Consider the following 15,536-nt stretch of genomic DNA (forward strand, 5'->3'; position numbering starts at 1 on the left):
GTATTCACCATGGATCCCACACAGTGGCTGGCACATAGAAAGCACTTAGATATCATTAAAAATGGAACAATAAAAAAAAAAGAAGAGGGTGGAAGGGACAGTGGGGAATGGGCAGGCCTCAGTGAAGAGCTTGTGTTCATTGATTGATTGATTAATTCATTCCTTCTTATTTATTGACAATCCTCTTGGGTGCAAAGCACTGTAGTAAGCTCTGGGAAAGACCTGGTTGAGAATAAGACCCCTTCCTCATGGAGTAAGTGAATTAATTAATTCCTTATTTATTGACAATCCTCTTGGGTGCAAAGCACTGTAGTAAGCTCTGGGAAAGACCTGGTTGAGAATAAGACCCCTTCCTCATGGAGTAAGTGAATTAATTAATTCCTTCTTATTTATTGACTATCCTCCTGGGTGCAAATCACTGTATTAAACTCTGGGAAAGCCTTGGATGAGAATGAGACCCTATCCTCAAGGAGTAAATGAATGGGTTGCAGGTGTGTATAATTAAGACTGTTTCTCCAGATCCTTTTAATGATAGGCAGGTGCAAATCCTCTTCTCCTTAATAGCCTTCTGCCTCTTGCTTCTCTGATCCTACAGCCCCACCCCCCAGAAACCCAGTCTCTCCATTAGGTGCCCTGCAATGGGGCAAGTGGTAGTGCCCCTTTAAAGCCTCAGAGGCTTGTGTGCTTTTTTTTTTTCTTCAGTAGGGTCAGGGGGCTGTACTTGCCATAGGTTGTGGAGAGGAGATGTAGTGTGTCTGTCTGGGGGTTTGGTGAGTAGTACCTGAGTTGCTTCCTTTGGTTAGCTTATCTTTTGTTCAGCTGTGGTAGTTGATGACTTGGTAGTTGAAATTTTGGATTAAGAGTCCCCCCAAGGTTGGCTTTCTTTGCCTACTTCTTATACCAATGGCCCTGGTGGTGCTGAGGGGGGCAGGACAAATTATTTGGCTTTCTTGGGTTAGGAATGTCTTGTCTTGATGCTTTTGCGTGGCGACTAAAGGTTGTTCTAATTGATGTTGTCTATATTAGTGATGGGGTGGCTTGTGAAGAGAGTTGATTTTACATGGAGGAGTCAGCAATAACTAAGGTGTTTAGGGTGGGGATATTGGTGACTTTATTGATTATGGTGATTTGAGGGCATTGAGAAATGGGCTGGTCTCAAGGGTTTGAGTTTAAGGGCTGGGGAGGGGATACCCAAGTCTGGGATGATGATAATCACAATAAGGATAGTATTTAAGGGCTTAGTTTATGCTAAGCATTGTTCTAAGTGCTGGGGGTGATACAAGGTAATCAGGTTGGACACAATCCTTGTCCCATGTGTCTCATTCTTAATCCCCATCTTTACAAATGAGGTAATGGGGGACAGAGAGGTAAAGGGACTTGCCCAAGATCACACAGCAGGCAAGTGGCAGAGTTGGGATTAGAACCCATGTCCTTCGGACTCCGAGAATGACTCTTACATTAATGAGGTGTTGGTGGTGGAGGGGGCTGTTGGTGGTAAGAAGAATGTATTTGATATTATTGACTTGTCCATACTGTTGATGTGATGATGGTATTTGTTAAGCACTTACTGTGTGTTCCAAGTGCTGGACTAGGTACAAGATAATCAGATTGGACTCTGATGTATGTGGTTAATGGTGTCTGTATCCCAGTCTCTGAGGTGGCTACAGTACACAGGCCCTAGAGGGGCAGGGAATGTCACAGGTAACACAGGTTTGGGTTTCGCTGACTGGGAGATGAGTCTGGGATCTAGGAAGGGAAGTGTCTGATTTAGTTGGGACAAAAAAATTTCTAGAGAGGAGGAATTTGAGGGGTTGTAATGCTATGAAGTCTGTTTTTAGAGGGAATGATTGGGGCTCAGGGTTTTGGTGGGGGGAAGAAAGGGATGGGGCAGAAACAATGGGGTGCATAGGGATGCATGCTCACTGTCTCTTTGTGTGTCTTTATGTGTCTCTGTGTGTCTGTCATTGAGCCTTCTCCCTGTGCTCTTGCCAGCCCCCAGTTAGTATTTCCCACTCAACCATAAAGTTGTCAAAGCCAGCAATCTTATCCAACCTCAACAAGTGCTCATGCCTCTGGAATGTGCTAGAAGGTGAGGGACTGTTTCTGCAAGACTTGTCACCCCCCACTTCTCCAATTATTTAAGAGGAGGTGCACTTCCAGCCCCCATCCACTGGAAACCTCCACCCTAACATCCTCGCTGGATTCAGAGTTGTGGGTCAGTTCTGGAAGCGCATCAGTATCAGAGAGTCAGATTGTAAGTCCTCTGGGGCAGGAATCTAGACCCGCCGATTGGAGAGGGGTGAAGTGGTGGTACTGTCAGGTGCCCCTCGAGGGCAGGATTGCACCGACCTCAGCTGGTTGTCTGAGGATTCTTTTTGGACTTCCCAATTCCTGTACCCCAAGATACAAGTCGCCTCTTTTCCCCTGTGGGATTCGAGCCCCCGAAAAGTCTGAGTTGGGATTCAGTAGCCACCCAGTGGAGCAGACTGTAAACCCATTGGGGTCAGGGAATGTCTGTTGTGCTCTCCCCAGTGCTTATATAGTGCTCTGAGCTCAAATACGCCGCACTGAGCCAGAGCACCACAAACACAAGTGCCACCGTAGTAGCAGAAGCTGAGTCACCATTAGTATTTGCTGAGTACTTAGATGCAAAGCATCCTACTGAGTGTCTGGGAGACTGTTAACAAGTGCAAATCTCTCCTTGAGGTGGAATCTAGTCTACAGAATATTTCCAATTGACTTCTCCGCCCACTCATCATGGTTCCTCCTTAAATGGGCATAACACTCGTATTACCGTCTGTCTTCCCCACTAGACTATAAGCTCATAACAGACAGGGAATCTGTCTGGCTATATCTTGTTCTGTGGTGCCGGATAAATATGATTGACTAAAGTGGGTGTCCTTAGCAACTGAGCCCTCTCACCCCTGTCCTCTGTCAAATAGTACAGTGCTCTGTCAAATAGTGTTTGATAAAGACTCTTGCTATATTAATGCAACACTGCCACTCTTCATTCTGTGTATTGATTTTTCTTTTTGATTTACTCGTACCGCCGATTCAAGTTATCATAGGTTCAATGTGTTCAGTTTGGTGTACTGATCTTGTCTATGCCCTATCTGTGAGTAAATCAATTGTAATGTCTGTCATGTAGACTGGAAGCTTCTTGAGAGCAGAGGCCACATGTACTATGTAATGCTGAACTCTGAAGCACTTGCACCATGTTGTTCCAAAATCAATGCTTCCCCTTCTAGACTGTGAGCCTGTTGTGGGTGGGTCATATATATGTTAAAGCATTCTACTGTACTATGCCAGGGTCTTAGTTGAGTGTTCTGCACACAATAAGAGTTCAAATACAATGGGCTGTCTGACTGACTGACTTAGATTGTAAGCTCCCACTGGGCAGGGGCTGTGTCTCCTAAACCTGACTTGCCAAAGACGGTGCTTTAAAGGAGTGTGGTCTCACTCAACTCAGGCCATACTTGGGGGCAGGTGCCCCAATCTCCTTCTACTGTCGGAGGAGTGGAAGAGGAGCAGGGGTGAAGGACCAGATTGGTAGAGAAGCAGCGTGGCTCAGTGGAAAGAGCATGGGCTTTGGAGTCAGAGGTCATGAGTTCAAATCCCAGCTCTGCCACTTGTCAGCTGTGTGACTGTGGGCAAGTCACTTAACTTCTCTGGGCCTCAGTTACCCCATCTGTAAAATGGGGATTAGGACTGTGAGCCCCATGTGGGACAACCTGATTCCCCCGTGTCTCCCCCAGCACTTAGAACAGTGCTCTGCACATAGTAAGCGCTTAACAAATACCAACAAAATACCAACATTATTACTGGGTAAGTGTTCAGGGTCTTGGCTGCCTGAGAGAAAAGGCAGAAGCCTAGTTTGTTTCTGCCCCCTGGAGAAGTCTCCCAGACAGGCCTGCTCACAGGTAAGACCCTGGGCAATTGGGGGGTGCGTGGCTATGTTGGGGAGGGGGTGTCCGTGGGCTGAGACTCTGGGGGAAACCCAGAGTGTGTGGGGTGTCCCGCTTTGGAGTGACAAAGCCAGCCAGAGCCTCCCCTGCAGGGTGTGTGAATGGCAGCTGCTCTGTCCTCTCTCACCCCGCTCCGGTCTATTCTTCACTCTGCTGCCCAGCTCATCTTCCTGCAGAAACGATCTGGGCATGTCACTCCCCTTCTTAAACAACTCCAGTGGTTGCCTATCGACCTCCGCTCCAAACAAAAACTCCTCACTCTAGGCTTCAAGGCTCTCCATCACCTTGCCCCTTCCTACCTCTCCTCCCTTCTCTCTTTCTACCGCCCACCCCGCACGCTCCACTCCTCTGCCGCCCACCTCCTCACCGTCCCTCGGTCTCGCCTATCCCGCCGTCGACCCCTGGGTCACGTCCTCCCGCGGTCCTGGAACGCCCTCCCTCCTCACCTCCGCCAAACTGATTCTCTTTCCCTCTTCAAAACCTTACTTAAAAAATCACCTCCTCCAAGAGGCGTTCCCAGACTGAGCTCCTCTTCCCCCTCTACTCCCTCTGCCATCCCCCCTTTACCTCTCCGCAGCTAAAGCCTCATTTTCCCCTTTTCCCTCTGCTCCTCCACCTCTCCCTTCCCATCCCCACAGCACTGTACTCGTCCGCTCAACTGTATATATTTTCGTTACCCTATTTATTTTGTTAATGAATTGTACATCGCCTTGATTCTATTTAGTTGCCATTGTTTTTACGAGATGTTCTTCCCCTTGACGCTGTTTAGTGCCATTGTTCTTGTCTGTCCGTCTCCCCCGATTAGACCGTAAGCCCGTCAAACGGCAGGGACTGTCTCTATCTGTTGCCGACTTGTTCATCCCAAGCGCTTAGTACAGTGCTCTGCACATAGTAAGCGCTCAATAAATACTATTGAATGAATGAATGTTCTGTATGAGGAGTCTTCCCTCCTTTCTCTCTTTGTCTCCTCTTTTTCTTACTCTCTGACCTTGGGTGTGAATGATCCTGCAGTGCACAGTCCAGCTGCAAATGGGGCTGGGCCTGGGCTGCAGCATCCTCTGCCACAAGCAGGGGGGCACAGCGAGATTACCCTGAGACCTTACAAGGTTTATCCTTAGGGCCAAGGAAGGAGGCTGAGCCCTAGGTGCATCATGGGAGACCCGGCCCCCTGGCCCATCCCTGCCTCTCTAAGGACATCTTGGTGTGGACAGGCCTGGACAGAATGGTGAGTTGTATGCCTTAAACTTGGGCCTATCCGAGTTTTGTTTCGGGCAAGTGGGAGGAATTGAGGAAACGATGGTCTTTATTGAGCACTTAAGTCTAGACCGCTTTGCCAAGTGCTTTAGAGAGTATAGTGAAAGGAACCTTATCCCCCGCTGCACATACACATACAATCCATTAGCATCAATATAGTCCACAACCCAGAGCAGTGACCCAGTCGCTCTGGGCTCACTAGTGACTTCTGACCAGGCACCTACCCAACATACAACTTCCTGCTCCTCGGCTGGAAGACTGGGCTCCCCACTGCCCACCCAACCGAGCGTTCCCCACCCCCAACTGTGACTGGCTGCCACTCACCATGTGTGGGCAGGGGCACACCTCTCCAGCCAACCAGCAGTCACATCCATCCCCAGGAAGCCACGGCGCAGCCCCGAACCGGACCACCAGGGCCCACTGACGGTGGCGGAAGGGCCAGCTACTCACCGGATGCCATGGACACTGATAAATTTCTCCGGCCCCACTGAGAGGAAATTTGTTGACACAAGGCTGCTGCCCCCTGGCCACCCCCTTCCCGTCCCCCCCCCCACCCCTCAACTGTATCCCCTCCTTCCAGACAGTGCCATTTCCTTTGGGGGGTTAAGGGTTAAACACTGCATCACGGGTGCCAAATCAGTCCCTTGCAACTCCAGGAGGGTATGGAGGTGTGTGCGTGTGTGTGTGCCTCAGGTGTGAGAGCGAGGGCCGGGACCAGAGCAGGGTCAGAGGGGCCGCCCCTCTTGGGCCGGGTAAAGGGTTATGGAAACAGGGGTCTAGAGTTTGGGGCCGGTACTCCGTGGGCAGATCCGAGCGGGTGTGAAGTCGGACCGGGCCCCTTAATTCTATAGTCAGTGCGACATCCTCCTAGCCTGTTCCACCCTGTGTCAGTTTCCTGCCTAACTCAGGCTTCAAGAGTACAGACTCCCTTTCCCGTCCAGAGGGGTGCCCCTGGGGGAGCGGGCCTAGGGACAGGTTCAGTCAAGGGTGTGCGTATGTCTGCATGTATGTGTGACTACCCTGTGTCTTCCCTCCCTCCTGGATGAGCAGAAAGAGGTGTGGAGAGGGCTAACAGCAAAAGCTAGGGTGGGAAGATGCAAAGTGGTTTTCCCCCATCCTACCAACAGAAATGGCACCGTCTGGCCCCCTTCTCTCTCCTTCTCCTCCTCCCCTCTCTGTCCCCTTGGCAGCCTGGGATCTGTAAGCCCAAATGTCCCTGTTTGGAATAAAATGTACATGTTCTTCATCACTCTTGAGCCACTGGCAATTCACCCAACTCCACAGAAGGGTTAGAATTAGGGGGAACCAGCTGTGTACTAAACGCAGGTGGATGTCACCAGCTTCTAACTTGTAGAGTGACAACCTAGCACCCTCCCAACCTCCAGATCTCATTCCTTCTGGCTCATGCAGGCAGGGTAAGGGGTTTTGTGAGTTCAAGGAAGGGGCATGATGAGACACTCTTTTTCTTCTTGCCTCTATCCTTATCCAGCCTCAGGGTCTCTAGAGGAATGTGGCTCCCATGGGCTGGAGGGTTTCAGATTTCTTCCTGCCCCTATCGACTCTGGTGGGCAGGGCTAGCGTGGACGGCAGGACCCTCTAGGCCCAAGAGAGAGGGAGGGGACAGCATGAGTTGGAGGTGGGCAGGGGCTCAGATTGGAGGTTGTCCCAGTTTCCGCTACCCAGCCAGTTTAGTGAATTAATCCGTCATATTGGAGCAATTTAAGTGACTTGCTGTGTGACTTAGTGGTGTGCCTCAATCCCTCTGGGTCTCTGCTTCCCCTCCCCTTTTCTAATAATAAGCACAATAATTGTGGTATTAAGTGCTTAAGTGCCAGGATGTCCATCATTTATTTATATTCGTGTCTGTATCCCCCTCTAGTCTGTAAACTCCTGGTGGGCAAGGAATGTGTCTACTAACTCAGTTTTTAATCACAGTAATAATAACTGTGGTATTTGTTCAGCACTTAGCATGACAGCCACTGCAGCAAGAGCTTGGTTAAAGACACAGCAATTGGGATTGGATACAGTTCCTGTCCCATACAGGGCCCCCAGTCTCCATCCCCATTTTACAAATGAGGCAACTGAGGGCCAAAGAAGTTATGTCTAAGATCACACAGTAGACAAGTGGCAGAGTTGGGATTAATTGGGGTATTTATGAGCCCACAATATGCCAGGCATTATACGAACTGGTGGGAGAGGTGTAAGGGGGGAAACACAAGCAATTCAGATTAGACACAGTCCCTGTTGCAGATGGGGCTCTCTGTTTTAGCTGCCATTTTACAACTGAGAAAAGACACAGGGAAGTGATTTGCCCAAGGTCACACAGCAGCCAAGAGTTAGAGTTGGGATTAGAACCCATGACCTGATTCCCAGGCCAATGACAGGGAATTTTCACCAAGCACACACAGGGAACGGACACAGGTAACAGGGAATGGAATCACCCCAAAACAGACAGCTCAAAATACACGAGTACACACCCATGCAAAGATAGGGCTCAAGGGCACACATGTGAGGGCATGTACTCTCACAAATGCACTTGTGCCTCAGATATCCTGCTTACCTGTAATTTACTTTTACTATCTGCCTCCTCCACTAGCCTGTAAGATGCTTGAAGTTAGGGATCTTGTCTACCAGATCCGTTGAACTCTCCCAAGCGCTTGGTAAATTGGTCTGCATAGAATTCATTCTTTAATTTTTATTGAGCGCTTATGGTGAGCAGAGCACTTTACTAAGTGCTTGGAGGGTACAATATAGTAGTAAAGAGAGACAATTCCTGCCCACCATGGGCTCACAATGTGTGTATGTGTGTGGGGGGGTGGGGCATACATCAATATAAGCAAAAATACATCAGTATATATCAATAAAATTATATACATAAGTGCTGTGGGGAGACGGGGGGGAAAGAGCAAAGTTGAGCCAGTCATGGTGATAAACAAAGGAGTGGGAGCTGAGGAAAAGTGGGGCTTAGTCTGGGAAGGCCTCTTGGAAGAGGTGTATCTTCAGTAGTGTTTTGAAGGGAGGAAGAGCAATTGGCAGATTTGAGGAGGGAGGCCCAAATCAATTAAGTGAATCCATAGGTCATTTTGAAGCATTCTGGGCCAGAGGTAGGATGTGGGCCAGGGGATGGGTAACGAATCAGGGGAGATGGAGGCACGGGAGCAAGGTGTCAGAGAGCTTTAAAGCCAATAGTGAAGAGTTTTTGGTTGATACGGAGAAGGATAGACAACCACTGAAGATTTCTGAGGGGGGGGGGGTGACATGTCTAGAATGTTTCTGTAGAAAAATAAACCCTATTGTTTAGTCTCCCATGTGGCTTCTTTGGCAAGGTCCAGTCTGTGGAGCCCAACCATCCTCCTCTAACAAGGTAGGGGAAGGAGAGAGAGGACAAAAATCTGTTGAGAAACCATCTGGCTCCCATCCTCACCTGCGTAATGATAATTGTAGTGGCATTTATTAAATGCCCAGTATGAGCCCTAGGTAGATTCAAGATTATCAGGTAAGGTTCAGTCCCTGTCCTGTATGGAACTGACAGTATGAAAAGAAAGGGGAAGAAGTATTGAATTATGATTTTATTATTTTCATTATTGATAATAAGGACATTAGTTAAGCACTGATTATGTACCAGGCACTGTACCAGGATGTGGGGTGGAAGTAAGCAAATCAAACTGGGCACAATCCCTGTCCCACGTGGAGCTAATACCGTGACTTCGGATTAACTTTCTTTTTTTCCAATTTTGAATGGCAAAATATCCCTATTATAGTCACTTTTTTGAATGCTGGTATTTCTGGATGCTGCAGAGAGTCTATCCAAATCTTTGTGGAAGTGTTAGAATTGTTACAAAATCACGATAAACTCACAGTCAATCAGTGGTATCAAGCCCTTACTGTGTGCAGACTGCTGCACGAACCACTTGAGACAGTCCATTATGTCTTAATTGGAAGACAGATTCCCACTCACAACGAGTTTTACAGTCTAGACGGGGAGACGGACATGAATATAAATTATAGAGAGGGGAAATAATAGAATGGAAGCATAATTGATGACTTGATGATACTGTTCACAATGAAAAAGCTTTTCCTACTCTCACGTGGCAGATGGAGAGATGGGTTTGGGAGTCATTAATACTGATGTGGTAGCTGAAGCCATGTCATTATTGTTATTCTAATGGCATTTAAATGCCAAGCAGTGTGGCCTAATGGAGAGAGTCTGGGCCCGGGGGTCAGAAGGATCTGGCTTCCGATCCCAGCTCTGCTGCTTGTCTGTTGTGAGACCTTGAGCAAGTCACTTCACTTCCCTCTACCTCAGTCACCTCACTTTTAAAATGGGGATAAGAACTGTCAGCCCCACGTGGGTCATGGACTTTATACAACCTGATTAGCTTGTATCTACTTCCACGCTTAAAACAGTGCATGGTACATGGTAAGCACTAAACAAATACCATTACAACTACAAAACTAAATGCAGGGGTAGATACTGGGTAATCCAGTTCTGTATTCCTTGCCCTCAACGAGCTTGAAATAGAGATTATGACTGTGAGCCCCATGTGGGACACGGACTTTATCTAACCTGATCAGCTCATATCTGCCCCAGCACTTAAAACAGTGCCTGGCACAGAATAAGGGGCTTGACAAATACCATTGGAAAAAAAGGAGCATTCAGAAATGCTACAAACATCTGGGTAAACTCATTGTGGGCAGGGAACATGTCTACCAACTCTTTTGTATTGTTCTTTCCTATGTGCTTAGTCCCGTGCTCAACACACAGTAAGCACTCAATAAGTACCACTGATTGACTCTAGACCATCCTTCTAAGCTGTAAGCTTGTTGTGGGCAGGAAACGTGTCTACCAACTCTGTTCTATTGTCCTCTCCCAAGCTCTTAGTCCACTGCTCTGCACACAGTAAGCCCCCCCACAATTCCATCGATCTGATCGATCAAGTGATTAAAGTCTGGGGGAATTGTGAGTCTGTTGGACTCCCTCGAGTGGAGCTCATAGCTGATTAATTCACCAGAAGAGTTTACGCATCTTCACCTGGACTCCTGCTCTGTGAACCTGATGCCAAAGGAGTTTTCCTGATGTTCATGGCTTGTTCGCTGCAGAATCAGGGCCTGTTTGACTTGAGAAAACTGATGTTTCCCAACCCAGCTTCTGTCAGCAGAAGCGTCCAAAGCAGCAGAATCCAATTACCCAATGACCTGCTAAGTGCAGTGCAGAGGGACATTAACTGGCACAATTCATTAGCTGGATGGATGGTTCCAGTGTTGCACATCTCCCACGAGACCGAGAATCCTCTTCCCCATCTTCAGAGGAGGCATTTATGGTGAGTTCCAAGACCCCTGCTTCTGGGCCCAGTTGGCCCTAACCCCTGGGAGGAGGAAAGCCCCACAGATCTTCTCCTCCAGAACTCTGCAGGTTGGGGATGGATGACCAAGGGGAGAATCCTACTGGCTACTGCTCTCTGCAGTTGCAACTCATCTCAACTCTTCAACCTTAAAGTTTATCCCTCTGCACTTGGGCAGTCACATCAATTCCCAAATACACACCACCATTGAAAGATGGAGTTCCGTAATTCACTCCCACTCAAAGGAGTGTGTGTGTGTGTGTCTTCGCATGCATGAAAGATGGGGTTAGCTTTGGGGAGAGTAATGAGGAGGGGACTGCCACAGTCAGCAAGAAAGCTGGTTCTGGACTCATGAACTGGGGCTCAGTGCAGGGAGCTGGCTTGGGCTTGGCCAACTGGTCAGACATGCAGCCCTGCACACCCCTGTCGACAACTGGAGACCCCCTCCACGAGTGATAGTGGTAGCTCCTATCAAATTGGGGACCCCCTCCGTGTCCACCACAATGCACTGCCCAACTCTAATCCTAGTGGAGAGATGAAGCCAGGAACTGTGTCACCACCTCTAAGGGAAGGTATTGGTTGTGATTGGTGAAAATGTTTGAATTACCATACTTCCACATTCACCTCTGGAGGAGGAGAAGAGAGAGAGGAGGGGGCTGCAACCCCCAGCACAGAGGCTGGTACTGGAAATGGGAACTGGGACTCTACGCAGGGAACTGGTTCTTTCTGACCCGACTGTGGAACAGAGAGGACCCAGGGCTCTTAATTCTCTAGATGGATCAAACCTCCCATTGCCCTCAGTCCTGTCTGCAGACTCATCTTGCATATCTTCAGACTCAGAGAAAGGGCATTTGTGGTCTTGACAGTGGTGGCTTCTGGGGGTTGGGGGAGGGAGAAGTCTAGTGTCAGGAGTAGGACAGGGTGACATTAGCATGTCATCCCTTTTCCTCTTTGAGGATCAGAGCTGTGTGGACTTCAGTTCTACAGCAGGAGTGCAGGGACTGAATTCTGTCCAGTCTTTCATTATTCTGGGCATCCAGTCCCTGGAGAATGACTAACAGACTTGAGAATATGAAGATGGGGTTAGTTAAGGGTTTTGAGCTAGCTACAGGATGTAGTAGTCTGCTTAATAATAATAATAATAATAATAATAACGATAATTGGGGTATTTAAGTGCTTACTATGTGCCAAGCACTGAGATAGATACAAGGTAATCAGGTTGTCCTATGTGGGGCTCACAGTCTTAATCCCCATTTTACAGATGAGGCAACTGAGGCACAGAGAAGTTAAATACTTGCCCAAGGTCACACAGCAGACAAGTTACAGAGATGGGATTAGGACCCACATCCTCTCACTCCCAAGCTCTTGCTGTTTCCACTAAGCCACACTGCTTGGGAGATAATAATAATGATATATGTTAAGCACTTACTATGTGCTAAGCACAGTTCTAAATTCTGGGATAGATACAAGATAATCGGGTTGCCCCACATGGGGCTCTGGGGTCACTGAGGCACAGAGACGTTACGTGACTTGCCTAAAGTCACACAGCTGACAAGTGGCGGTGCCAGGCTTAACATGACCTCTGACTCCCAACCCTGTGCTCTTTCCACTAAGCCACGAAGGCAAGATGCAATTGTTAAACCTCACCTCTAGTGGGCAATCCACATTTCAGGAAGACTCATGTGTGTGACCTAGTTGGTTTTCGTGGCTCAGTGGAAAGTGCCCAGGCTTGGGAGTCAGAGGTCCTGGGTTCGAATCCTGCCTCTGCCACTTGTTAACTGTGTGACTGTGAGCAAGTCACTTAACATCTCTGTGCCTCAGTCACCTCATCTGTAAAAATGGGGATTAAGACTGTGAGCCTCACATGGGACAACCTGATTAACCTGTATCTCCCCCAGCGCTTAGAACAGTGCTGTGCACAAAGTAAGCACTTAAATACCAACATTATTATCATTATTATTATTATTATTTTCGCCTGCCTATCTCTCACTTTCTATCAGACAAATGGCTCTCCTGGAGTCTGAAGTGTCCAACAGATGTGATCCTTAGCGGGTGGCGGAGGGCAGGACGGGGAGACTTGGGCCTCCATAGTCACTCACTCAGGCGAGTCTTCCGGGACCAGATCTCACAACGCCAGATCTCACAATGCCAGACATGATGGAGTGCTTACTGTGTGCAAAGCACTGCACAAGGTGCTTGTGAGAGTACAATAGGACAGACACATTCCCTGCCCACAACCACAAGGCCTAGTGGTAAGAGCACCGGCTTGGGAGTCAGAGAATGTGGATTCTGATCCCATCTCTGCCACTTGTCTGCTGTGTGACCTTGAGCCAGTCACTTAACTTCTCTGTTCCTCAGTTCCCTCATCTGTAAAATGGGGATTAAGAATGTGAGCCCCACATAGGACGATCTGATCACCTCGTATCTACCCTAGCTTTTAGAACAGTGCTTGGCACATAGTAAGTGCTTAACATATAACATAATAACTCAGTATCATACTCCCCCAGCACATCCTACAGTTCTCAGTACACAGTCCATGCTCAATAATCACCAGTATGTTTTCACCTCATTCTCTCCTTAGTGGCTAGAGCCCAGGCCTGGGAGTCTAAAGGTAAAGGGTTCTAAACCTGGCTCGGCCACCTGTCTGCTGTGTAGCCTTGGGTTTTTCCTCGGCCTCAAGGATCATCTCTCTTATGCTGTGGGCAGACTCAACTCCCAGGTTTTCCCTCATACTGAATGGACTGCATTGCTACCCTAAAGAGAGGGGGTGTGGAGTGGAATGTGTGTGTGTCTATGTAAATAATGGGGGGAAGAAGAGTGATGAGGCAGATGCCACTCATGGGAGACCAGGGGCCTGGGCTCTGGGCAGAAAGCTAGCTCTGTCTGATTTGCCTGGGACTGAGAAGACCCAGAGCTCTTAATTCCATAGATGGGTCAAGCCTCTCTGGGACTACAGTCCTGACTGCAGGGCCATTGCACATCCTCACTCTCTGGAGAAGGGACCCTTTTGGGCTCATTTTGGAAGTTTTTGGTTTCTAATATCAGGAGGAGATCAGGGTTTCTCCCCTATTTGTCTCTGAGAAGTAGAGTTGTGCAGGTTCCAGCCTGAAATTGAGTTCATAGTGGTGTGGGCTGGGAGGACAGAAGGCAGGTATTGTACCAGAAACTGAATTCTATCCATTGTGCATGCAGTTCTGCACCTTCAGTCAATCAGTTGGATTGATGGAGTGCCTCCTGTGTGCAGAGCACTGTACTAAGTGCTTGGGGGAATACCCATAGGACAGGCACATTCCCTGCCCATAACAAGCTTACAGTCTAGAGGGGGAGGCAGACAATAATTTAAATACATAAATAAAAGGGCAGATTGTTGCAGTTATCTTAGGTGGTCTGCCTATATGCCTCACCTCTCCAGATGATAGGTTCAGTGTTTGGTGGAGGAGAGAGAAAACAGTGTCTGTTAAAGAAACCTATGTTGCCTGCAGTCTCCCCCTCCTCCAGCTATGAGACATCAGAATCTGTGGAAGACTGAAGGGTTTGGCCACAGAAACAGAGGGCAGGGCAAAGGGCAGGGTGAGGAAAACTGGCCCCTCACTAATCCACATGTGTCTCTTAAGGTCAGGTTCCACCACTCCAGATGTGTTTTAGTCAGGACTGCTGGAGAAGGTGCGGTGACATTTTGCTTCCATTAGACCCAAACTATACTGCCTCCTACCCAGAGGAGAGCTCTGCACTGAGTCCTGCTTTTTGGAGGGAGCATGAGGTGGGTGTGAGGGGAAAGAGGAGCACAAGTCTGTCCTGTTGGCTCAGACATAGAAACAGTGTTTGCCCCCCAACCTCTTCAAAAAAAAAAAAACTAGCTTTTCTGCAATCTTCTGTGCATCCTTCTCCAGCTCTGAGAAAGACTAGAGACAGACACGTTAGGAGCAATGAAACATTAAAACACAACACACATGCACAAAATAAAATCAAGATCAGCTCTTTTCCTCTTTTCTCACTCCATTCTGTGACACATAGCAGAAATGAGGGCTTAGTTGGGGAAGATTTCTTGAGGAGATGTGATTTTAGGAGGGCTCTGAAGGTGAGGAGAGTGATGGTTTTTCTGCTTTACAGGGCCAGACTGCTCTGACTCCTCCTGGGTTCCATTGTCAGCAGGTCAGCTGTGAGGGCTGTGAGGAGGGAACTCAGACAAGAGAGAAAGGTGGGGTGGGGGTCAGGCCAGAAATGAGACCCCCTGGAGAGCTGTTTGGAATTTGTGTTTCCCTGGACAAATCCCTTCATGCTAGGGATTCACTCCAATCCTATCCCTTATCCCCTCTCCCATCCTACCCTATCTTTCCCAAAGCCATCTCCTCTTCCAGTGAAGCTGCCCATAACAAGTGCATAGCCTAGAGGGGAAGAAAGATGTTACTATCAATTAATAATTTATAGTATTTAATTTCAAGATACGTACAGTATCTTGGGATTGGGGCAAATTGATAAATTCAAACTTATTCATTGAGCTCTTACCGTGTGCAGAGTACTGTAGTAGGCTCTTGGCAGAGTGCAATACAGCCATAAACAGACACATTCCCTCCCCACATGTCCAGAGGTCACAGATCCAAGGATGGAAGAAGGTGGGCAGAGGAATTTTGGGCAAGGTATATGTCTGCTTGTTGTTATATTGTGCTCTCCCAAGCGCTTGCGACAGTGCTGTGCAAACCATAAGTGCTCAACAAATAAAATTGAATGGAGTTGGCTTTGTGTTGTGGAAGTAAAAAGTTGAGCCAAAGAGCTGTTGTAGTTGAGACCTGATTAACCTTTAAATTGGAAGTCAAAGATACTGTCAGCCTTTCAGTCTTTCCCCTGAAGTATGACTAGGAACTGAACTTTAATTTCTCTATGTCAATACTTTTGTAAAAGTTAATATGTGATCATATGAATACACATCAGTCAGTATTTTCTGAGTGCTTACTGCGTGCAGAGCACTGTGTCAAGC

At 48.0% G+C, this 15,536-nt stretch overlaps 1 long non-coding RNA gene across 2 annotated transcripts in view; it reads left to right on the top strand.

The window, feature by feature from the left end:
* The first annotated feature begins 617 nt into the window (after nt 1-617).
* LOC120638249 overlaps nt 618-15,536 on the top strand; it is a 44,653-nt gene continuing 29,734 nt past the window's right edge. Inside the window, exons 1-4 of one of the 2 annotated variants that reach the window (XR_005659813.1) lie at nt 618-770; nt 1,993-2,089; nt 5,084-5,190; nt 5,600-5,739. This is a non-coding gene — a long non-coding RNA (uncharacterized LOC120638249). Of the gene's footprint in view, nt 771-1,992; nt 2,090-5,083; nt 5,191-5,599; nt 5,740-15,536 lie in introns of those variants that run through there. The other variant, XR_005659812.1, reaches the window with a different exon arrangement.

This window comes from Ornithorhynchus anatinus, chromosome 3 (genome assembly GCF_004115215.2).
Source record: "Ornithorhynchus anatinus isolate Pmale09 chromosome 3, mOrnAna1.pri.v4, whole genome shotgun sequence".
NCBI lineage: Eukaryota > Metazoa > Chordata > Mammalia > Monotremata > Ornithorhynchidae > Ornithorhynchus > Ornithorhynchus anatinus.